The sequence below is a fragment of the Ranitomeya variabilis genome, chromosome 3, assembly GCF_051348905.1.
Source record: "Ranitomeya variabilis isolate aRanVar5 chromosome 3, aRanVar5.hap1, whole genome shotgun sequence".
In the NCBI taxonomy this organism is placed as follows: domain Eukaryota; kingdom Metazoa; phylum Chordata; class Amphibia; order Anura; family Dendrobatidae; genus Ranitomeya; species Ranitomeya variabilis.
In genome coordinates this window covers 443,828,009-443,852,247 of record NC_135234.1, presented here as the reverse complement: position 1 = coordinate 443,852,247, position 24,239 = coordinate 443,828,009, and the positions used below count along the sequence as shown (strand labels likewise).

Below are 24,239 nucleotides of genomic sequence, written 5' to 3'. Positions count from 1 at the left end.
GCTCGAGTAATATAATAAATGTCTTGTAAATTGTGATGACTCTTATTCTGGTATAGAGCTCTAACTATTACAAACTAAGATACAAACATGTACTGGGTATAAAAATGTTTCTATAGTACTACTTGTCCATCATACTAGATCTACAAACAAAAGAACCATGAAGACAGATCGTGAAGAAAGCTGTTTCAGAACTGATAAGTTAGAGAACACTGTAATCCAGGCAGTGCTTAATGTGGCAGCCCAATTAACTTTCACTACTGCAATGCGAATTGATGCCTTGTCCTTGAAACTTTAGAATTTGTTTAGCAGCAGCCAAATTTTAGAGAAAGCTTCGCCAACACGTCATCAAAAATTAAACAGCCTTCCGTGTACCTCCAAGTCTCTTCTTTAAGTAACACCAAATAAAGATATTTGATGCCAGATTTGCAGGCTATACAGTGGCATGTAAACGTTTGGGCACCGCTGGTCAAAATTACTGATATTGTGAACAGTAAAGCAAGTTGAAGATGAAATGATCTCTAAAAGGGCTAAAGTTAAAGATGATACATTTTCTTTAAAAAATATATACGGTAAATATCTTGTCATTTTTTTACATTTGAAAAATTACAAAATGGAAAATGGGCCAACGCAAACGTTTGGGCACACTTGGAGATTTGTGTGCTCAGATAACTTTGACCACGGTTTCAGACCTTAATTAGCCTGTTAGGGTTATGGCTTATTCACTACCATCGCTATGAAAAGCCAAGTGATGCAAATTTCCCAGCTTTATTAAAACCCAGCCTCCTCTAACTTTTTGCCAAAAAACAGCAGCCATGGATTCTTCTAAGCAGTTTCCGAGTACTCTGAAAATGGTCGAGGTCCACAAAGAAGAAGGCTATAAGAAGATAGCAAAGCGTTTGCCCTTTCCTAAGTTTGAAATGTACCGGTAATCAAAAAATTGCAGTTAGCAGGAACAGTGGAGGTAAAGGTATGATGTGGAAGACCAAACAAAATTTCATTGACAGCTGCTAGTAGAATTGCTAGAGAGGCAAACAGAATCCCACTTGACTGCAAAAGATCTTCAGAAAGATTTAGCAGACTCTGGAGTTGTGGTACATTGTTCTACTGTTCAGAGACACCTGCACAAATATGGCCTTTATGTCATCAGAAGAAAACCTCGCCTGCATCCTCACAATAAAATTCAATGTCAGAAGTATACAAAAGAACATCTAAACAAGCTTGATGGATTTTGGAAACAAGTTCTGTGGACTGATGAGGTTAAAATATAACTGGCTATAATGATCAAAGGTATGTGGGCAGAAAAAAAGGGTACAGAATTTTAGGAAAATAATATCTCGCCAACCATTAAGCATGGGGGTGGATCAATCATGCTTTGGGATTGTGTTGCAGCTAATGGCACAGGGAACATTTCAGGGGTAGAGGGAAGAATGGATTCAATGAAATTTCAAATTATTGATGCAAACATAACACCATCTGGGTGGCTTCCAGAAATGGATAATGATTAGTGATGAGCGAATATATTCGTTACTTGAGATTTCCTGAGCACGCTCGGGTGTCCTCCGAGTATTTTTTAGTGCTCGGAGATTTAGTTTTCATCGCCTCAGCTGAATGATTTACAGCTATTAGCCAGGCTAAGTAGTTGTGGGGGTTGCCTGGTTGCTAGGGAATCCCCACATGTAATCAGCCTGGCTAATAGCTGTAAATCATTCAGCTGCGGCGAAGAAAACTAAATCTCCGAGCACTAAAAAATGCTCGGGAAATCTCGAGTAACGAGTATATTTGCTCATCACTAATAATGATCCTAAAAACACATCAAAATCTACAAAAGGCGCAAGCTGAAGGTTTTACAATGGCCCTCACAGTCTCCTGATCTAAATATCAGTGAAAATCTGTGTCTAGACCTCAAAATAGCAGTGCATGCAAGACGACCCAAGAATCTCACAGAACTGGAAGAGTATTCCAAGAAATAATGGATGAAAATCCCTCAAACAAGAATGAAAGACTCTTGGCTGGCTACAAAATGCATTACATGCTGTGATACCTTCAAAAGGGGTTCTACTAGGTTCAAACCATGCAAGGTATGCATACTTTGCATTGGTTCGTTTTTGTATATTTTAAATCTAGAAGCTATATACACTGCTCAAAAAAATAAAGGGAACACTAAAATACCACATCCTAGATATCTCTGAATGAAATATTCCTGTTGCAAATTTTTATTCATTGCATAGTGGAATGTGTTCAGAACAATAAAACATAACAATCAATGTAAATCAAAATGAATATCCCATGGAGGTCTGGATTTTGAATGATACTCAAAATCAAAGTGGAAAATCAAATTACAGGCTGATCCAACTTCAGTGGAAATGCCTCATGACAAGGAAAAGATGCTCAGTATTGTGGGTGGCCTCCACGTGCCTTTATGACCTCCCTACTGTACAATGCCTGAGCATGCTCCTGATGAGGCGGTGGATGGTCTCCTGAGGGATCTCCTCCCAGACCTGGACTAAAGCATCCGCCAACTCCTGGACAGTTTGTGGTGCAACGTGACGGTGGATGGAGCAAGATATGATGTCCAAGATGTGCTCAATCTGATTTAGGTCTGGGGAACGGGCAGGCCAGTCCATAGCTTCAATGCCTTCATCTTGCAGGAACTGCTGACACTCTCCAGCCACATGAGGTCTGGCATTGTCCTGCATTTAGGAGGAACCCAGGGCCAACCGCACCAACATATGGTCTCACAAGGGGTCTGAGAATCTCATCTTGGTACCTAATGGCAGTCAGGCTACCTCTGGCGAGCACATTGAGGGCTGTGCAGCCCTCCAAAGAAATGCCACCCCACACCATTAATGACCCACTGCCAAACCGGTCATGCTGAAGGATTTTGCAGGCAGCAGATCTCTGTCACGTCTGTCACATGTGCTCAGTGTGAACCTGCTTTCATCTGTGAAGAGCACAGAGCGCTAGTGGCGAATTTGCCAATCCTGGTGTTCTGTGGCAAATGCCATGCATCCTGCACGGTGTTGGGCTGTGAACACAACCCCCATCTGTGGACGTCTGGCACTGAGACCATCCTCATGGAGTCGGTTTCTAACCGTTTGTGCAGACACATGCACATTTGTGGCCTGCTGGAGGTCCTTTTGCAGGGCTCTGGCAGTGCTCCTCTTGTTCCTCCTTGCACAAAGGCTGAGGTAGCGGTCCTGCTGCTGGGTTGTTGCCCTCCTATGGCCCCCTCCACATATCAGGGTATACTGGCCTGTCTCCTGGTAGCGCCTCCAGCCTCTGGACACCACAGCAAACCTTCTTGCCACAGCTTGCATTGATGTGCAATCCTGGATGAGCTGCACTACCTAAGCCAATTGTGTGGGTTGTAGAGTCCGTCCATCGTAGAGTCCGGCTCATACTACCAGGACTGTGAAAGCACAACCAACATTCAAAAGTGACCAAAACATCAGCCAGAAAGCATTGGTACTGAGATGTGGTCTGTGGTCCCCACCTTCAGAACCACTCCTTTATTGAGTGTGTCTTGATAATTGACAATAATTTCCATCTGTTGCCTATTCTATTTTATTTTTCCTAAAATACAAAAGAAACTGTCATCTTTATCTTTAATCCTTTTAGAGATTATTTCATCTTCAACTTGCTTAACTGTTCACAATAACAGAAATTTAAACCAGGGGTGCCCAAACTTATACATGCCGCTGTAATTGCTTTAGTCAGTGAGAGATTTTGTACCAGCAGCTAAGAACTAAGTAGAGCAGAGTATTTCATTAAATTCATAGAAGTTTTCTTTTTACTCAGGCTTCTGTGTTACTCACCTGTCTTGCATTACTCGCCTGTCATGGCTGCAGCTCCAGCCTCTGCATATTCCTTCCCCACCGGCGAGCTTCTTTTCTTCTTATGTATGTCGGGTTATTATGGTAACCCAACATACACCTCGCAGGCCTGAGCACTTGGGTAAGTACTGACTCCCACGATGTTAGGACTCTACCGCAAGACAAAGCCAGCTCTGCTTTTTACTGGGCTCTTCTTCAGTTTTCCTACAGTTTGCTTGCTGACAAACACAACTAGGTCCATACATTCTGCTTTGCTGAACCTAGGTGCCTGTTTGCATATTTGACTCTGCTATACCAATGTACTTGTCAGCGGTTCCAGGCTACTAGTCTGCACACTCAGCTTTGCTGTATCAAAGTAGCTGTCCGCAGACTAGGGTCAGATCTTCAAAGGTAAGGTGCTGTTCACACACACACTCAGTTATACTGTATTATAGAGCCTTTCAGCACATCCAGCTCCACTATACTTCATGCTGTTCCATGTGCCTTTTTGCATATCCAGTTCCACTGTTCTACACTATTCCACGTTCTGTCCATTATATCCAGCTCTGCTGTTCTACTTGTTATCTGTTTTATCCAACTCTGCTGTATCTTGCGGCACCAATTACTCTGGTTCCTGCTGTTTATAGAACTCTACAGCTTAGCAAATTCACCATACCAGGTAAGCCTTGACCTTTTGACTCCATTCTGAAATTGTACGTTTCTCTCCATCAACAGGTTACAGACTACAGAAATCTGTAGTCTGCAAAAAGGACCCAGGTTACAATTTTATTAGTATTTAATTTGCTGCTGAATTTGGAGACAATCTGGTGCTAATATGACTGGAGCAGTGCAGAATCTTATTAGATTACAATTAATTAATTTTTAAGCAGATTGCTAACATTTTCAGTAAATTATTTTTAAATTGTGAAAGACAGGGAAAGAAGACATTTCTTCTCATGTAGAAAATAATTTACCTCAGATATATCAATAGACATTAAATACCTGCCACTCCTAAACTGGTCAAACACATTCAAGTCTGTCGAACCCACCAAACTCAACGTACTGGTCAACTATCTGATGGGGGGGTCTCCCAAATATCTCCAACAGCAGATTCATAAAGAGATAGGAATCTAACCATAGGAGTGCGTGATCCTATTGTTCAATGGAAGATGAGTCGCTGCCGGAGGTGTCTGCCAGCTGCTTACTCTCCTCTTCTTACTAAGAACACATGCACGCTCGGCCGACAGCTATATTATGTGCATGGCCAACTTTAGATCATGGTTCAATCATCACAGTAAGGCCACATTCACACATTCAGGATTTGGTCAGTATTTTACCTCAGATTTTGTAAGCTACAACCAGGAGTGGGTGATAAATACAGAAGAGGTGACGTGTTTCTATTATACTTTTCCTCTAATTGTTCCATTCCTGATTTTGGCTTACAAATACTGAGGTAAAATACTGACCAAATACTGGATGTGTGCATGTGGCCTAATTCATACAGTCTAAAACTGTATCAAAACTGTAACATAATGATAATAATAACTACCGTAATATGACCATCTTCTAAGCTCTGATCATATTGGTGCTAGTTATTTCTATATTTCTGCGCAGTTATAGATATACAGAGATAACGGCAGTGTTGGACCGCTTGCATGCCGGACACCAACGGTTGTTTAGAAGAAGGTCGGTTTGGTTTCCATCATGACAACCTGTATTTTACTAGAACAAATATCCCAGTCTGCGACAGAGCCTCCTAATGGAGCCTGTAACACAAATGTGAAAAGTTGTCAGCTGCTTGCCCTTAATTCTCCACTAGGTTTTCTTTTCGCAACATGTAGATGGGGTTTTTAAAAACTGATCCATTATTACTGTGTAGTAACGCCCTGATTCCGACTGGAAATCTGCATTTTCTGTAAAGGTGAATTATCTCTTCCATGTTATACAACTTTGATGGACAAATAAACATTTAGCCTCCAACACTAATGCATAGTTATTGTGAAGAACTGACAAGTAGACAGCTACTTCCTGTCCGTAATAAAAGGCGGCCATTTGCAGTAGATGAATGTTCCTTTTGTCTTTTCCTGTAGAAACCCCTTTAAAGAGGTGTGAAACACAAATGAGCTGTGAAAAGACTGTTGCTGCCATAAAGGTTCTGGAGCACTGTCACTTACAGTATATGTGAATAAATGGGACACTTGATAGTTTTCTTTTATGCTGGTGTGAGTGCAATACCAGTGACAGCTGTTAACAGAAATATTACGCAATTCTGCTGTTTGCTAACCTTATCACAGTTTCTTTTTCTTATTTTCTTTTTTTTACACACCTAAACTTTCATCAACCATTTCACTTAAGGTACCGTCTCACAGTGGCACTTTGGTCGTTACAACGGCACGATTCGTGACGTTCCAGCGATATCCATACGATATCGCTGTGTCTGACACGCAGCAGCGATCAGGGACCCCGCTGAGAATAGTACGTCGTAGCAGATCGTTTGGAACTTTATTTCGTCGCTGGATCTCCCGCTGTCATCGCTGGATCGGTGTGTGTGACACCGATCCAGCGATGTGTTCGCTTGTAACCAGGGTAAACATCGGGTTACTAAGCGCAGGGCCGCGCTTAGTAACCCGATGTTTACCCTGGTTACCATCGTAAATGTAAAAAAAAAAAATAGTACATACTCACATTCCGGTGTCATGTCCCTTGCCGTCTGCTTCCCGCACTGACTGTGAGTGCCGTCCGTAAAGCACAGCACAGCGGTGACGTCACCGCTGCGCTCTGCTTTTACTTTACGTCCGGCACTCACAGTCAGTGCGGGAAGCAGACGGCGAGGGACGTGACACCGGAATGTGAGTATGTACTGTTTGGTTTTTTTACATTTACGATGGTAACCAGGGTAAACATCGGGTTACTAAGCACGGCCCTGCGCTTAGTAACCCGATGTTTACCCTGGTTACCCGGGGACTTCGGCATCCTTGGTCGCTGGAGAGCTGTCTGTGTGACAGCTCTCCAGCGACCACACAACGACTTACCAACGATCACGGCCAGGTCGTATCGCTGGTCGTGATTGTTGGTAAATCGTTTAGTGTAACGGTACCCTTAAATAGCTATGTAGATAAGCATCAATAACTTAAAAATACTAGCCAAAACCCTGCTGTCATGAGCCAACTTGGCAATATTATTCTATTTTCAACATAAAGTCAATTACAATTCAAAGTAGTTGAAATGGTTTGCCTGAAGCCGCGCACATAGGGGGCTAAGCTGTCCGGCCACTTTGTGCGTAATAATAACTCATCGCAGCATGTAAAATAAAACGTTTCTTCTTATTTCGTTTATTGCCTGCGGGGCTTAAAATAGTAGACGTCTCAGATGACGTTTTGTTTTCCACCGCTGGAAGCCATGCTTGTTTGGTGATGGCATGCAGGTGTTTCCAAATAAGAACACAGGGCTATTGAGGAGACTGTGGGAAACAGGGTCACCCACCATCTGTTTATTCTTGGACAGTGTGAAACAGAATACTTAGCCAGCATCCATGAACATTCAAAAAGCACCCGAGATTTTTTCAGGTGGGTTATAAATAAAGGGGTTTTCGGGGTGAGCGCAATACGCACGACTGAAACCGCTTGGACTGGCAGAGTGGAATCCTAACAATGACTACTAATATTTAACCATGACCCCGAAAACCCATTTCAGAGAGCCATTGTGATTGGAATTACCATTATTTACCAGCTTATCATAAAGACTAGTAATGTATTCTCATCAGTATATTGAGCCACAGACATGTGTTGCTTCTAAACTTTGTGATTCATTATGGTCGTTCAATATGTCCATACCAAATCTTGGCTGTTGGGTGATTTTTGCATAGATTAATTGGTCCAGATTTGGTAGAAAATTCAACCCCAAGGAGCTGCTTAAAGGGAACCTGTCAGCTGATACATGCTGCCCAAACCATGGGTAGCATGTATTAGCCTCTGAATGTGCAATCACATCCAGGTATGTTTGTCTCTGAAATGCTGCTGCGTTTCGGAGAAAAACATACTTTTGATCACTGCCGGGAACCAAGCCGCGTGGGTGACTGCCTCTATGTGCGCGCACAGGCAGAGGCTTATCAGTCACTATCAATGGGTGGGAAGAAGCAGCTGGGGACCCACCTATACGACTAGTCATCCACGCGGCTCGGACCTCAGCGGTGATCAAAAGTATGTTTTTCTCCAAAACGCGGCAGCATTTCAGAGACATACATGGCTGTGATCACACAGCAGGTACTAAAACATGCTAACCACGGAATGGACAACATGTATCAGCTGACAGGTTCCCTTTAAATACCCTGATGATACTGATTACATTACTAAAGTGCAGATAGTAAAAGACCTATAGTACATTGACTTGTCTAAACAAATTTTTAAAAGATGCTTTAAATATAGCTTTTTTTAATCAAAATAATAAATTAGTTCTGCTAAACATTGCCTATATGTGTAAAAACTCCAATAAACCATCTATAGAATTCCTTGAAATTAGTGATTTCTGAAGTCATCACTTCACTTTAAATTACTGTATAAAAATCATATATTATTATAAATGATCAAATCATATTTCTAAAAATGCAAACTGATTATAATTTTCTATAATTACCATGGCAAATAAACTATTTCATCCATGTCTGGCTAGTGCTGAAAAAAATCTAAAAATTGAGTGTATCAATAACAAAATCTATTGGATAATCATATGATAAATGTGAGGGAGCACATAATGACTTGTTTTAAGTCAGTTCTCCATTCAATTTTAGAGACACCTGAGAAAAATGTTAAGAGATTTGCTCCAATTACAATTGTCTAACATATAAATATACACTTACACCCCAAAGTAGGTGGAATTGTGCATTATGAGAAATTGGACTGCAAAGGGCCTATGTATTGTTCTCGCACAGGGGCCCACTTCTGTCTGTGTCCGCTCCTGCAGTGTTCTCCCATTAACACGGATTGCAGGGTTCTTTGTAGCCCCTAAGATTGCTCTGAAGACCTTTCAACAGATAAAAGTGGATTAGTTGTGTAGTCTAGAGTTTTATTTTTGGTGTATGGAATATTTCCATATTTCCTGCTAAACACGTAAGCAGATCCCACTAAACTAAAGGTTTTCCTAATGCAACATTACTGAATCACAGTAAATCCACATTCATGTATATGTTACTGTAAGTCAGAAAGACGGTAAAACCTAGGATTTACCGGTCAATCTGGACATTATGTATACATATTTTTTGTTGTTGTTGTAGTTTAGCTATAACTGGGGAGAAACTGCAGCAAAAAATGTATTTATTTATATGTGATTATGTAATGATGAAATAACCATGCCAGTCACTTTATCCATTGGTTTAAGATGATGGACATTTGTCTTTTTTTAACTATACTATGTAACTCTCTATTGCTCCATTACTGTCATGCCAGTGGGTGCCATTACCATTGAAGAAGCCGTAAGGGCAATTTTTACTATTTTTATTATTGTACACATTGCGTTTTTGCAGCATTTCTTTTTTCCGCAGGCAAAAACTGCTCTCTTGGCAGTAAAGAAGCAACTTCAAAAAAGCACGTTTTGCTGAGAGTTTGCCGGGTTTTTTTGCTGTGTTTTTTTTGTTGCTGCCTTTCTTTACTGCATTTTTGTCAGGGTACATTTATCTCTAGTGCATGCTGATAATAGTTAGTGCATAAAAAAAATCTGATTCAACTTCATCAGGTTTCGGCACCAAAAACACAGCAAAACCTGATATCTGCGTTTTTTTGCAGCTCTTTGACAAATATTTAGAATTGAGAGTCCTCAGTGGTTGATACCTTTTAATGTCTAACTGAAAAGATGGTAACAAATTGCAAGCTTTCGAGACTACCCAGGTCTCTTAATTAGGCATAGACTATATTTATGCACAATACAGCCCAGAAAAATGCCATAGATAAGACAGGTGACGTGAAGCAGAACTACAATTATGTGAGAGTGATAAACAGTTGTGTCCATAAATATTGGAACCACTGAGGACTCTCAATTCTAAATATTTTTCTATCCACTGACTAACACGGTACCAAGGTATATATCTTTCCTAGCTCTTTGACAAAACAGGAAAAAAAACAAGGCATGTGCATTAGATTTCTGAAATCTCATAGTCTTTGCTGGTACTGTGAAACGCTGCTGAAAATCTGCATTTTTTTTTTAAAATGTTGCAAAAACGTTGCAACGTGTGAACATAGCCTAATAGAAGGGTGGAACTTCTGTAATTACTGCACAGCGCTATATTATGACTGGATAGGCAAAATCCCACATATCATGTAAGGCTCGGCACATTAGGATGCCAGAATGCATTCAGGGTGGCTCGTAGATGCAAAAAGGTTGCCAATGCCATGCACCATAGACAGCAATTCCATCCAACAAACCCCACCACCCTCTTTGGGTACAGGGTGGACTTTTAATATGAGGTGTACAGCAGAGTTACTTATGTTTATAAGCATTTTGCAATTTTACCCATTTAAAGGGAACCTGTCACCCCCCCCCAGGCGTCTTTAACTAAAAGAGCCACCTTGTGCAGCTGTAATGCTGCATTCTGACAAAGTGGCTCTTTTAGTTCTGGTTGCTGTAACTGCCGAAATAATCAGTTTTATAATTTGTCCTAAATACCTTGTCTTCAGTCAAGGAGGCAGGCATTTCCCCCCTGCTTCAGACACCACACAGCCATCACTCAAATCCTCTTGGCGCCGCCTCCTCACCGCTGTTTTGAAAATAGCCGGCGCCTGTGCTCTTTTCTCCTTCCTTGGGCAGGCGCAGTGAGCGCTGCCTGTCTTTCCTCATATGCAGTCTCGGTGACTGCGCCTGTGCGGGCGCCCTGCCTGTGAATCCCAGCCCCGCAGTGTGAATAAATCATAAGTCACTGCGGGGCTGGGATTCACAAGCAGGGCGCCCGCGCAGGCGCAGTCACCAAGACTGCATATGAGGAAAGACGGGCAGCGCTCACTGCGCCTGCCCAAGGAAGGAGAAAAGAGCGCAGGCGCCGGCTATATTCAAAACAGCGCTGAGGAGGCGGCACCCGGCGCCAAGAAGATTTGAGTGATGGCTGTGTGGCGTCTGAAGCAGGGGGGAAACGCCAGCCTCCTTGACTGAAGACAAGGTATTTAGGACAAATTATAAAACTGATTATTTCGGCAGTTACAGCACCCAGAACTAAAAGAGCCACCTTGTCAGAATGCAGCATTACTGCTGCACAAGGTGGCTCTTTTAGTTAAAAACGCCTTGGGGGGGTGACAGGTTCCCTTTAAGAAATTGAAAAATCCCTTTAAGCAAGTCACACAGCAAGCAAAAAAGTCGGAAAAATGCGTTGATCTGTGAGAGCTATTATAAAGCAGCTTCATGAAGAACGCTAGTACTGAAGAACACAACATACAAATATAGGCATAAAGTACTTCTAAAAGCAATCCTTGGTACACTAGCAGTTAATGATGCTCTATCTCACTGCTCTCAATGTATTAGGAGTTACCTAATTGCATCTAATTCCCACCAGACAGACCAAAATCGATATTGCTTATAACATAGAAAAGGTTTGCCCTGATCAAAGCAACAGACCTTGCATCTATACTGCCTGGGACTCGGAATTAATTTCTTAGTTAGTACCCACAAACCGGGCTGTAAGCAATCAACTAATATGAGCCAGTCACTGATCAGAGATGTAGCCAGGATGCTGATGCGGCTACAGAGAGCCCCAGGGAACCATTGAAAGACAGACTTGGAAACCCCTTCGCAAAGCTTCTCTGCAGAAAAGCCTCCAAGTAGGTAAATAGAGAGACACTTTAAGGACGTGCAAGTAAATATTTAAAGAACAATTTATTTGGATTGCCCATTGAGTCACTGTAAAAGCACCTTACAGACAAGATAATCTGGACTATATTAGGTCATCAATCCTAAAATCCTGCACTTGTGGAACTGTAATGGGCCAGACATTACACATCATGTTCATTGCACTGGCTATTCACACGGGCTTCTACTAAACAATTAAATTGGGCTCTGTACACACTGAATCTGAGCTCTACTCGGGTTCCTAAAACTGACTAAAGGCGGCTGTGCAATATATATACCGTAGTGGAAATATATCCTTAGGTATAAATGATAAAATATAATCATAGGATTAACCCCTTCATGACCTTGCCGTTTTTTGCAATTCTGAGCAGTGTCCCTTTATGAGGTAATAACTCAGGAACGCTTCAACGGATCCTAGCGATTCTGAGATTGTTTTTTCGTGACATATTGGGCTTCATGTTAGTGGTAAATTTAGGTCGATAATTTCTGAGTTTATTTGTGAAAAAAATGGAAATTTGGCAAAAATTTTGAAAATTTCGCAATTTTCACATTTTGAATTTTTATTCTGGTAAACCAGAGAGTTATGTGACACAAAATAGTTAATAAATAACATTTCCCACATGTCTACTTTACATCAGCACAATTTTGGAAACAAATTTTTTTTTTGCTAGGAAGTTATAAGGGTTAAAATTTGACCAGTGATTTCTCATTTTTACAACAAAATTTACAAAACCATTTTTTTTAGGGACCACCTCACATTTGAAGTCAGTTTGAGGGTTCTATAAGGCTGAAAATACCCAAAAGTGACACCATTCTAAAAACTGCACCCCTCAAGGTGCTCAAAACCACATTCAAGAAGTTTATTAACCCTTCAGGTGTTTCACAGCAGCAGAAGCAACATGGAAGTAAAAAATGAACATTTAACTTTTTAGTCACAAAAATGATATTTTAGCGAATTTTTTTTTTATTTTCCCAAGGGTAAAAGGAGAAACTGGACCACGGACGTTGTTGTCCAATTTGTCCTGAGTACGCTGATGCCTCATATGTGGGGGTAAACCACTGTTTGGGCGCACGGCAGGGCTCGGAAGGGAAGCAGCGCCATTTGACTTTTTCAATGAAAAATTGGCTCCAATCTTTAGCGGACACCATGTCGCGTTTGGAGAGCCCCCGTGTGCCTAAACATTGGAGCTCCCCCACAAGTGACCCCATTTTGGAAACTAGACCCCCCAAGGAACTTATCTAGAAGCATAGTGAGCACTTTAAACCCCCAGGTGCTTCACAAATTGATCCGTAAAAATGAAAAAGTACTTTTTTTTCACAAAAAAATTATTTTAGCCTCAATTTTTTCATTTTCACATGGGCAACAGGATAAAATGGATCCTAAATTTTGTTGGGCAATTTCTCCTGAGTACACCAATACCTCACATGTGGGGGTAAACCACTGTTTGGGCACATGGTAAGGCTCGGAAGGGAAGGAGCGCCATTTGACTTTTTGAATGAAAAATTATCTCCATCGTTAGCGGACACCATGTCGCGTTTGGAAAGCCCCTGTGTGCCTAAACATTGGAGCTCCTCCACAAGTGACCCCATTTTGGAAACTAGACCCCCCAAGGAACTCATCTAGAGGCATAGTGAGCACTTTAAACCCCCAGGTGCTTCACAAATTGATCCGCAAAAATGAAAAAGTACTTTTTTTTCACACAAAATTTCTTTTGGCCTCAATTCTTTCATTTTCACATGGGCAACAGGATAAAATGGATCCTAAAATTTGTTGGGCAATTTCTCCTGAGTATGCCGATACCTCATATGTGGGGGTAAACCACTGTTTGGGTGCACGGCAAGGCTCGGAAGGGGAGGCGTGCCATTTGACTTTTTGAATGGAAAATTAGCTCCAATCGTTAGCGGACACCATGTCGCGTTTGGAGAGCCCCTGTGTGCCTAAACATTGGAGCTCCCCTACAAGTGACCCCATTTTGGAAACTAGACCCCCCAAGGAACTTATCTAGATGCATAGTGAGCACTTATAACCCCCAGGTGCTTCACAGAAGTTTATAACGCAGAGCCGTGAAAATAAAAAAATAATTTTTCTTTCCTCAAAAATGATTTTTAGCCCAGAATTTTTTATTTTCCCAAGGGTAATAGGAGGAATTGGACCCCAAATGTTGTTGTCCAGTTTGTCCTGAGTACGATGATACCCCATATGTGGGGGTAAACCACTGTTTGGGCGCACGGCAGGGCTCGGAAGGGAAGGCACGCCATTTGGCTTTTTGAATGGAAAATTAGCTCCAATCATTAGCGGACACCATGTCGCGTTTGGAGAGCCCCTGTGTGCCTAAACATTGGAGCTCCCGCACAAGTGACCCCATTTTGGAAACTAGACCTCCCAAGGAACTAATCTAGATGTGTGGTGAGCACTTTGAACCCCCAAGTGCTTCACAGAAGTTTATAACGCAGAGCCATGAAAATAAAAAATAATTTTTCTTTTCTCAAAAATGATTTTTTAGCCCACAATTTTTTATTTTCCCAAGGGTAATAGGAGAAATTGGACCCCAAAAGTTGTTGTCCAGTTTCTCCTGAGTACGATGATACCCCATATGTGGGGGTAAACCACTGTTTTGGCACACGTCGGGGTTCGGAAGGGAAGTAGTGACGTTTTGAAATGCAGACTTTGATGGAATGCTCTGCGGGTGTCAGGTTGCGTTTGCAGAGCCCCTGATGTGCCTAAACAGTAGGAACTCCCCACAATTGACTCCATTTTGGAAACTAGACCCCCAAGGGAACTTATCTAGATGTGTGGTGAGCACTTTGAACCCCCAAGTGCTTCACAGAAGTTTATAACGCAGAGCCGTGAAAATAAAAAATGTGTTTCCTTTCCTCAAAAATATTTTTTTAGCCCAGAATTTTTTTATTTTTGCAAGAGTAACAGGAGAAATTGGACCCCAAAAGTTGTTGTCCAGTTTCTCCTGAGTACGCTGATACCCCATATGTGGGGGTAAACCACTGTTTTGGCACACGTCGAGGTTCGGAAGGGAAGTAGTGACATTTTGAAATGCAGACTTTGATGGAATGCTCTGCGGGCATCAGGTTGCGTTTGCAGAGCCCCTGATGTGCCTAAACAGTAGGAACTCCCCACAAGTGACTCCATTTTGGAAACTAGACCCCCAAGGGAACTTATCTAGATGTGTAGTGAGCACTTTGAACCCCCAAGTGCTTCACAGAAGTTTATAACGCAGAGCCGTGAAAATAATAAATGTGTTTCCTTTCCTCAAAAATATTTTTTTAGCCCAGAATTTTTTATTTTTGCAAGAGTAACAGGAGAAATTGGACCCCAAAAGTTGTTGTCCAGTTTCTCCTGAGTACGCTGATACCCCATATGTGGGGGTAAACCACTATTTGGGCACATGCCGGGGCTCGGAAGGGAAGTAGTGACGTTTTGGAATGCAGACTTTGATGGAATGGTCTGCGGGCATCATGTTACGTTTGCAGAGCCCCTGATATGCCTAAACAGTAGAAACCCCCCACATGTGACCCCATTTTGGAAACTAGACCCCCCAAGGAACTTATCTAGATGTGTAGTGAGCACGTTCAACCCCCAAGTGCTTCACAGAAGTTTACAACGCAGAGCCGTGAAAATAAAAAATCATTTTTCTTTCCTCAAAAAAGATGTTTTAGCAAGCAATTTTTTATTTTCACAAGGGTAACAGGAGAATTTGGACCCCAATATTTGTTGCCCAGTTTGTTATGAGTACGCTGATACCCCATATGTGGGGGTAAACCACTGTTTGGGCACACGTCAGGGCTCGGAAGGGAAGTAGTGACATTTGAAATGCAGACTTTGATGGAATGGTCTGCGGGCGTCACATTGCATTTGCAGAGCCCCTGATGTGCCTAAACAGTAGAAACACCCCACAAGTGACCCCATTTTGGAAACTAGACCCCCGAAGGAACTTATCTAGATGTGTGGTGAGCACTTTCAACCCCCAAGTGCTTCACAGAAGTTTATAACGCAGAGCCGTGAAAATAAAAAATAATTGTTCTTTCCTCAAAAATTATGTTTTAGCAAGTAATTTTTTATTTTTGCAAGGGTAACAGGAGAAATTGGACCCCAACAGTTGTTGCCCAGTTTGTCCTGAGTACGCTGGTACCCCAAATGTGGGGGTAAACCACTGTTTGGGCGCACGTCGGGGCTTGGAAGGGCGGGAGCACCATTTGACTTTTTGAACGCAAGATTGGCTGGAATCAATGGTGGCGCCATGTTGCGTTTGGAGACCCCTGATGTGCCTAAACAGTGGAAACCCCTCAATTCTAACTTCAACACTAACCCCAACACACCCCTAATCCTAATCCCAACTGTAGCCATAACCCTAATCACAACCCTAACCCCAACACACCCCTAACCACAACCCTAACCGCAACACAACCGTAACCCTAATTCCAACCCTAATCCTAACCCTAATCCCAACCGTAACCCTAATCCCAACCCTAACCACAACTGTAACCCCAACACACCCCTAACCCTATCCGTAACCCTAACCACAAACCTAATCTTAACCCTATTTCAAACCCTAGCCCTAATTCCAACCCTAACTCTAATTCCAACCCTAACCCTAAGGCTATGTGCCCACGTTGCGGATTCGTGTGCCTGCGGATTTACAGCAGATTTCCAGTGTTTTTTTGTGCGGATTTCACCTGCGGATTCCTATTGAGGAACAGGTGTAAAACGCTGTGGAATCCGCACAAAGAATTGACATGCTGCGGAAAATACAATGCAGCGTTTCTGCACAGAATTTTCCGCACCATGGGCACAGCGGATTTGGTTTTCCTTAGGTGTACATGGTACTGTAAACCTGATGGAAAACTGCTTCGAATTCGCAGCGGCCAATCCGCTGCCGATCCGCGGCCAATCCGCTGCGGATCCACGGCCAATCCGCTGCCAATCCGCTGCAGATCCGCGGCCAATCCGCTGCGGATCCGCTGCGGATCCGCGGCCGATCCGCTGCGGATCCGCGGCCGATTCTCTGCGGATCCGCGGCCGATCCGCGGCCGATCCGCTGCGGATCCGCTGCCGATCCGCTGCGGATCCGCGGCCGATCCGCTGCGGATCCGCGGCCGATCCGCTCTGTGTGCACATGCCATAACCCTACCCCTACCCCTAACCCTACCCGTAACCCTAACCCTACCCCTAACCCTAGTTCTAACCCTAGTTCTAACCCTAACCCTAGTGGAAAAAGAAAAAAAAATATTTTCTTTATTTTATTATTGTCCCTACCTATGGGGGTGATAAAGGGGGGAGTTTATTTATTATTTTTTTATTTTGATCGCTGTGGTAGAACCTACCACAGCGATCAAAATGTACCTGTAACGAATCTGCCAGCCTGCAGATTCGGCGGGCGCACTGAGCATGCGCCCGCCATCTTGGAAGATGGCGGCGCCCAGGGAGAAGACGGACCGACTTCGGGAGGATCGGTAAGTATGAGGGGGTGGTGGGGGGGTGGATCGGAGCACAGGGGGGGATCGGAGGACGGGGGGAGCGGACAGGAGCACGGGGGAGCGGACAGGAGCACGGGGGAGCGAACAGGGGGACGGAGGGGGGTACCGGACAGAACGGAGGACTGGTGAGGAGATTGGGGGCGGTGGGGGGGGCCAGAACATGATTTCCAGCCATGGCAGATGCTATTGCAGCATCGGCCATGGCTGGATTGCAATATTTCACCATTTTCATAGGTGAAATATTGCAAATTGCTCTGATTGGCTGTTGCACTTTCAACAGCCAATCAGAGCGATCGTAGCCACGTGGGGGCAAAGCCACCCCCCCTAGGCTGAAGTACAACTCCCCCTCTCCCTGCAGATCGGGTAAAATAGGAATTAACCCTTTCACCCGATCTGCAGGGATGCGATCATTCCATGACGCCGCATAGGCGTCATGGGTCGGGAAGGGGTTAAATTAATCTAAGTGTCTTTTTGTACTTCAGTTCCTTCATGGCGTGCCTTTTTTCTACTGTATAAAAAAGCACAACAAATTGCGATCTTGTCACGATTACACCACTCAAGGTGTCCGTGAGTCACAGCTCAGCCAGCCCATGGTATCAAGGGCGTGCTGGGCTTTCAAGTATTGTGAATGACAGCCCTGCTGTCCAATCTGGGATGACTCTGTGGGGTTTCCTCCAAGTGTCAGTTCAGGGTGATTACCTGGCTATTTAGCTAGCTGGCAATGGTCAGACTATAGTCAGTTGTAGCCTTGCTTAGTGGTGCTTTAGCTCTGCATTGTGATACTCTGATCTTTGCTGTCGGACCTTGGATTTGCCTTTTGAATAATCGTTTGTATTATTCTTTTGTGTTTGATCCACTCTGACCATAGTTAACTGACCCCGGACTTTGCCTCTATCTGTTGTTTCATCCCTTTCTCTTTGACATACCTTCCTGGCATTTGACCACAAATTTTCTATAATAAGAGCCATGGTAAAAATCAAGCACCTTATACAGTGGCATTTGTAGCCTTGTGCCCTAAAGAACTATAGCTTTTTAGACAGCAGTCAGGAAAAACTGGAGACAATGATCTGTAAGAACAACATAAGTATTTAATAAGTAGTTAATTCAGTAATGTTATTTACTGTATCACTTTATCAGTTATATTTCCACATAGCATTTGCATGATATTGTATTATGTACTCCAGCAAGAGTACAGGAGTTTCTGACTGTATAAAAAGCAGAAACGTGCCTTCAGGAGCAAAATCATCTTCATGCATGACAACGCACCATCTCATCCTTCAAAGAATACATGGGGGCCATCGGCTGCTATGGGTATAAAAGGAGATAAACTCATGGTGTGGCCACCATCTTCCCCTGACCTCAACCCTATAGAGAACCTTTGGAGTTCAAGCAAAAGATCTATGAGGGTGGGAGGCAGTTCACATCAAAACAGCAGCTCTGGGAGGCTATTCTGACTTCATGCAAGGAAATACAAGCAGAAACTCTCCAAAAACTCACAAGTTCAATGGATGCAAGTATTGTGAAGGTGATATCAAAGAAGGGGTCCTATGTTAACATGTAACTTGGCCTGTTAGGATGTTTTGGAGTTAAATAGCTTTTTTGTTCAGTGAATGTGACCTCCTAATGCTGCAAATTCTTCAAATGAGCATTTTCAGTTCTTTAAAACATATCAAATGTTTAGAAATTCTGCTGTGCCTAATAATTTGGAACAGTGCATTTTGAGTTATTCATTTTGGAGATTATACTGTTATCATTGGGAGGTTTATTCGATGCATACTCTAACGGGTGATGACTTTTATTAGACTGACTGTCATTTGCACTGAACATTTAGGAAAATCCGATAAAAATGTAATTTGCATAATAATTTGGAACATGGTGTATTAGTTTCCATAACTATCCTTGAGTTCTACACTTAAAATATAGGATGTCGGGGAAGAATTGTGTAAATGGTCAGCAAAAAATGTTGTTTCTGTATCTAACTTTGACATTACACTCCCTGTTAAGTCACATCCCTAAAGTACACCCCTTTTTGATGGTTTTTGTGTGAAAAATGTACCAATTCTAGTGGAAGTAATCATCAGAGTTTGCTACCAGACCCATCGGCGGGAAAGCAGGAGATGCATTATGGGTTCTGTTACCTTAGTCTCTGAGCCATTCCTTTGCTTTTGGGTGGGGGCGCCATTGGCTTCATCTGCCCAGCGTACCAACATACTTTGTCCGGGCCGTGGGCAGAAGGTGTGAATATTTACTTTTGATTTACATATTCTGACAGGGCTGCCCAAGCCCTATTTCAAGATACTATTAGTATGCTATGAAAAAATCACCAGAAAGATTCACTTTAAGGGGCAAGGCGACGGTTATAGGACTTTGTATTTTTGAATAGAGGGATGGGTTTAAGGTACTGTGATGGAAATATATATCATATAGAACTCACTTGCATATATACCGTATTTTCCGGAGTATAAGACGACTTTTTAACTCCAGAAAATTGTCTCAAAAGTCGGGGTTGTCTTATACGCCGGGCACGGCGTGTGCAGGGAGCGGTCCTGGATGGTTCCCAGGGTCTGGAGGAGAGGACGTCATCTCCGGTCCTTCGCGCAATGCATCCTTGGGAACGGAGGCCGCCGCTTGCACCGCTGAGAGCCGGGGGCCGTCGGACGGTAAGTATACCCATATTTTTTATTTTTATTCTTTTTTTTTTACATGAATATGGATCCCAGGGCCTGAAGGAGAGTCTCCTCTCCTCCAGACCCTGGGAACCATCTGGACCGCACACGCTGTATAAGACGACTGGGCGTATAAGATGACCCCTGTCTTATACGGCAAGTATATCCCAAACTCCATTATTTATATGGAAAAGTTGGGGGTCGTCTTATACGCCCAGTCGTCTTATACACCAGAAAATACGGTACTTATATATACTCACAGCTAATATATACACTATAATCAATTGCTTAAAATGGCTGACATAAACTGATATAAGCCAGACAGACTGTTTGGGGCTTTCCAGGCAAAAGCGGAACAACACCAGATGTACTAAGTGATGAATAGACGTCTCAACTTTGTCCTAGATGCAGAAAAAGGTGACAGTTACACTTTAGTTGCTTAATCAGCATTCATATGTGCATTAATCACAATATTCCATATATATTTAGATAGCCAATAACAGAGGAGCTCGACAATATGGTAATTAACTAACCACCCCCATTCTATATGCAATTATAAAACCATGTATTTACAATAAACCATCAGTAATGGTGGAATGTTATTCTGTCACCATGGTGTACAGTCTCATTCTTGACGATCGCTCAAAATACTCAGTCTTATTGGGAACGGCCGCAGCACACACAGGGATAGATTTATCCAAACCAAATTTCCATAACAGTACCATAAAAAGGATTGATATGAGAAGAAATGTACCTTGAGACATTCCGGGGAGAAGTGCATCCCAACGGTCGCCATATATAAATGTATATCAAAAGACAAAATATAAAAATTGGCATATTATGAGAAAAAATGCATAATATGGTAGTTTTAAAAGAAGGTTTTTCCATTGCCATTTGCTTGTTGCCGTTGTCACAGTCGGGCAGTTTTTCTGTGCAATCATATGTTCAAGGAGTATTGTCTACAGTACCGTTGAGAACAGCAGTTGGTGTTTGGGCTTTATAGATATAGTAACATGGTGACAGAAAATGGGTAAAGCCAGTTTTAAAATGTTGTGATGTTGTTTTTGGAAAAATAAATGCCGTGGCCAATCCTCTTGACCCAAAGAAAAAAGTTTTGCAGCGAATTGTTAAAAAAGTTTAATGGTTTGAGGAGTTGGAGACTGTCCAAAAGAAGGGATGAGAGAAGTGGTGGAAGATCCCTGCAGTCTGTAATTTCCAGAACTACAACTTTTCCCTCTGGGTACAGAAACCACGAGAGACTAGACGGAGGTGGACATGACTTGGGGATGGTTGAACCGAGAACTCCTGCAGCTTTTGTTTGTATTGCGGTGTAGATTTTAAACAAGAGTGTTGTTGCTTTAAGAGGAAGGAGTTTAGATGTTTGTGCCTGGTGTATTACTGTGAGGAGGGTGGGGCTTATATAGGGGAGGCAACTCTGGCTCTCCCTCTTTCTCTCACAGGATGGACAGGAGGAAACATTACCAGCACTCCCACCCTGTTTATAATCTCTGTCCTAAAACTTTTTAATTATTGCTTGTATAATGATAGAAGCTTTATTGTATTTTTGAATTTTTCACTGTATATCTTGTACCAGGTTCAATTGCATATTGGCTATAAAGAGTTATTATTTGCAGTAACCTTCTAAGCCCAAGGGAAGGGCAATCCTTCAGCCATGGTTCCCTGGAGGTTTCCTCCACAGGGGTTTTTTCTTATCCTGAGCCCTGTAGGATGACTCTTTGTGAATTGGAGGTTTGCCAAGTTTAGTCCCATTAATGCTTTTGCAGGGACTTCTAGTTTTTAAGTTTACAAAAATGATTTAATTATAAAAAATTTAAAAAAGTGTCAAATGAGACTTGGAATTTATAGCCCGTCACGGCTTTACGGTTTAGGAGTCAGGTGGAAGTTGCAGACAAGGTAAGGTGGACTCATTTTAACTAATAGAGGATGTAAAACCTCATGGTGGTGAGCAGGCTCGGCTTTGGTGGCCAGCCTCAAGGACGTTGTAATGGTAACATCAATCAGGGGCGGGCACAGTGGTTAAGCACAGGAGTGAGGATAATAGGGTCATTGGTGCCCTGAAAGTTTACTGGCTCTGCTTGAATGGCAAGCCAGTGCGTGCCGCCCCTTTATGGTTGTCTGTCCTGGTGCTGTATGTCAGACAGCTGGGGATATCGCAGTACTTGTGAATCCCAATGTACTAGCATTTCACCTGACTCCTACTGTGATTATTTAATCCTTTGATTTGAATAAAAGCTGTTTCATTTTGACAACCAAAATAATGTGTTTTGTGTATTTATTTTAGTACCTAGGTTTACAGTAGTTATGGTGGTTTTAAGATGGAGTGGGGTTCATCCCATTTGCAAAAGTCATGAAATTTCAATGTTGATGAGTGTATTTAACTATATATCTTGTACTGATCCGTTATTCAACAACATAGCTGCATTCATAATGCTGCAGACTTCAGAGTCAAAAACTCCCAGCATCCTGTGCTGGCTACATATCTGGTTTACATTGTGGGAAGTGTCTTCTTTACACCAAGCACTAAGCTGATGAAGGAAAATCTAACTCTATAATTGCATTATGGGAGCTCAGCTAAGATGCATCTGCAAACAAGGTTGTCAATTGTTTCCAATGTCATCCTATTGCCACCAATCTCTAACTTGTGCGGAGATGCATTGTCTATGAGGCAAGGTGAACACTTTGCCTTGTATGGAACTCTTCCCTAACAAAAGGATGGAGATATTTGGTAGACAGGAAGAGGAAATTACATGTAATAGACATATACTGTATATGAAGCTCTCACGTACCTTCCTGGCTGCTGACATTAGAGAAAGGAGAACCATGACACAGCTGTTTGCACTATGGGTACTTTTTAAAAAGGTTTGTATCCCTGAAACCATATGATAGATCTTTTTTTAAAAAAAAGGATTACTCAGAGAAACATCAGAAATAAAGGGCAAAAACTGTCCGTTTTCACCTGGTGACAGTTCCTCTTTAAATGCATGCTCAGATTGTCTGGGCGTCCATGTTTATATCATGTAAATACAAGCAGTAAGCAGTAACCTTACAGCTCTGGATCCGGTGGGATAACATCCAACATGCATATTCCTTCTTTCCTTTGTTCCATTAGGCAAACACCAAAGACATAAGATGGTTCAATAACGCCGCTGAAATCTGCTAACAAAAATCTTACATCTACATCTAGCTAAGGTCAGATTATTTCCCAGATCACAGCCATTATATACCTGTGATATGTTACCCAGCCATGTAGAATAGGATCACAAGGCTTCCATCACGTTCCATTTTTGTTTTTCCTTTCTGTGTTTTTTACCTTATCGCCAAAGGTTGCAATGTTATATCACCTAGAGAATGAAAAGTGGTCTTAGCTCATTGCAATACTTCAGAATTTCATCAATTTTTTTATTACTATTTTTTTTTAATTAAAACTCACCTGACTGTAGCAACAGAAAGGGATTACATGTTTATGCTTAGTGAAGTCATTCACATGTCCAGTTCACGTACTGTTGTATTTTTCTCACTGCTTGAGTCTTTATTTCATTACGGATGGTTTTATGGCGTGGTCACAGGAAACCTGGGATGAAATTACAACCCCATCCCTGCTCCTTAACAATAAAGATCACTATCACTGAGGACTCCATAATAAAGCTAATTGAAATCCTCATCAGGAGAGAGGGCAGTGAGCACTAAAGAATATTGCAGATAGGAGATTGCTCATGTGAAACCTAAGCAACAACAGTAAGGGTACCGTCACACAGTGAAATTTCCATCGCTGCGACGGCACGATTCGTGACGTCGCAGCGTCGTATGAATATCGCTCCAGCGTCGTAGACTGCGGTCACACTTTGCAATCACGGCGCTGGAGCGATGCCGAAGTCCCCGGGTAACCAGGGTAAACATCGGGTTACTAAGCGCAGGGCCGCGCTTAGTAACCCGATGTTTACCCTGGTTACCAGCGTTAACGTAAAAAAAACAAACAGTACATACTCACATTCCGGTGTCTGTCCCCGGCGTTCTGCTTCTCTCCACTGTGTAAGCGCCATAGCCGGAAAGCAGAGCGGTGACGTCACCGCGTCACCGCTGTGCTCGCTTTCCGGCCGGCAGGCGCTCACACAGTGCAGAGAAGCTGAGACGCCGGAGGACTGACACCGGAATGTAAGTATGTACTGTTTGTTTTTTTTACGTTTACGCTTGTAACCAGGGTAAACATCGGGTTACTAAGCGCGGCCCTGCGCTTAGTTACCCGATGTTTACCCTGGTTACAAGCGAACACATCGCTGGATCGCTGTCACACACAACGATCCAGCGATGTCAGCGGGTGATCAAGCGACGAAAGAAAGTTCCAAACGATCTGCTACGATGTACGATTCTCAGCAGGGTCCCTGATCGCTGCTGCGTGTCAGACACTGCGATATCGTAACGATATCGC

The 24,239-nt window shown here is 42.7% G+C and overlaps 1 protein-coding gene across 5 annotated transcripts in view; it reads right to left on the bottom strand.

Moving 5' to 3' along the window:
* GTF2IRD1 (GTF2I repeat domain containing 1) overlaps positions 1-24,239 on the bottom strand; it is a 156,292-nt gene that overhangs the window by 106,161 nt on the left and 25,892 nt on the right. The window contains exon 2 of one of the 5 annotated variants that reach the window (XM_077296465.1): positions 23,038-23,154. The exons of the other annotated variants lie outside the window; for them this stretch is intronic. The gene's annotated coding sequence lies outside the window, so the exon portion shown is untranslated. The remainder of the gene's footprint in view (positions 1-23,037; positions 23,155-24,239) is intronic. 5 annotated transcript variants of the gene reach the window in all.